Below are 1502 nucleotides of genomic sequence, written 5' to 3'. Positions count from 1 at the left end.
AAGTCAGCTGTATCAAACAGAGTGTCGGTTAGCGATTGCTGTGTAACAAACAAGCCCAAACTCTCCACAGCATACAAAAATAATTATTTATTTTGCTCACAAGACTGAGAATTATTTGGGTGTCAGACGATCTAGGCTGGCTCAGCTGAGGTAACTCGACTCAGCTTCATGTAGCTCTCATCCTTCTCTGGCATGAATCAGCTAGCCTGCAAATGTTCTTTTTATTCTGATGGCAGAAGAGCAAGCAGAAATATAAGTGGCTTAAGGCCTAGACACAAACCTACCCACTGTCACTTCTGTCCATATTCCATTAACCAAAGTAAGTCAAGTGGCTGAACCCCAAGTGTCGGAAAATAGATTCTACCAATTTGGAGAGAAGAACTACGAATTTACTCAGAGTGAGATGAAGAAGGGAGGCATGAAATATTTGAGCGAATAATATAACGTATTGGAGAAGGATACAGAGTGAGAAATAATTGGTTGTGACCCAAACAAGAGACATCAAGGAGAGTGGTGAGCATTTTTCTTTTTCTTTTTTTTTACTTAGTACTTTGGTCTCTTCACATATATTGTAAATTCTTTGTGAACAGGGCTACGTTCTACATGTCTTCTGTGTCCCCTACCACACTTTGGTTTATGCTGGATAGTTAACAAATTGACTGATTATTAATAGTGGACTCAGGAAATAGAAACTGTAAATAAGGTATGATATAATCCCTTTCAGGAGTATCTGTTGCCTTTTGTAATCATAGCAGTCAAAGCTACTATCTCTGATAGTTGAATTCAATAAATTTTCTGAAATAAACCCCTTTTAATGCCTGGATTTATACTGTATTAGAATTTTTATCCCTGTATTGCTATTTCTCATTTAATAGTGTCTCACGGATTCCAGGATGATGTGAGTTGCTTTATTCATCTCTTTAGAAGAAATAACTCAATATCTGTCTCATCAGGTATTGAAGTCTTCATTAAACTAAAAAACTCAAATTATCTAAAGACAAAAAATAGTTATAGCATGAAATTCAATTTTCTTGATAAGTTCAATGAATACCTATGGTAAATATTTTCCAGTATGTGAGCATCTTACCAAATTGCAGAGTTTTGGTGGCAATAAAAATAAGTTTTCTATTTTCAAAAATAGTTGAAATTATGAGTTTTCATTTCTAAATCTCTATATTAATCACATCTGTGAGGTTAATTGTCTCAGAAACGCCATCTTTTGTACATATATACACATTGGTTAGCATGGACTGGGTTATGCTGTGGTTAAAACCCCAGAACCATTGTTTGAAACATCATGTCTGTTATAGGTCAGCTAGGGCTCTGTGCCACATCCTGTCAGCCTTCCTCCCGAACGGAGGCTGATGGAGCAATCACCATCTGGAGCATCGTTGGTCATCATGGCAGAGGGTAAAGAACTCAGGAAGTGGCCTGTGATTCTTCACTTTACTCATTGCCCAGCATAAATCATAGAGGTCACTGAACTTATTTGTTCAGGAAAC

The sequence above is a fragment of the Pteropus alecto genome, unplaced genomic scaffold (genome assembly GCF_000325575.1).
Source record: "Pteropus alecto unplaced genomic scaffold, ASM32557v1 scaffold45, whole genome shotgun sequence".
Taxonomy (NCBI): domain Eukaryota; kingdom Metazoa; phylum Chordata; class Mammalia; order Chiroptera; family Pteropodidae; genus Pteropus; species Pteropus alecto.
This window is presented reverse-complemented; position numbering follows the sequence as displayed.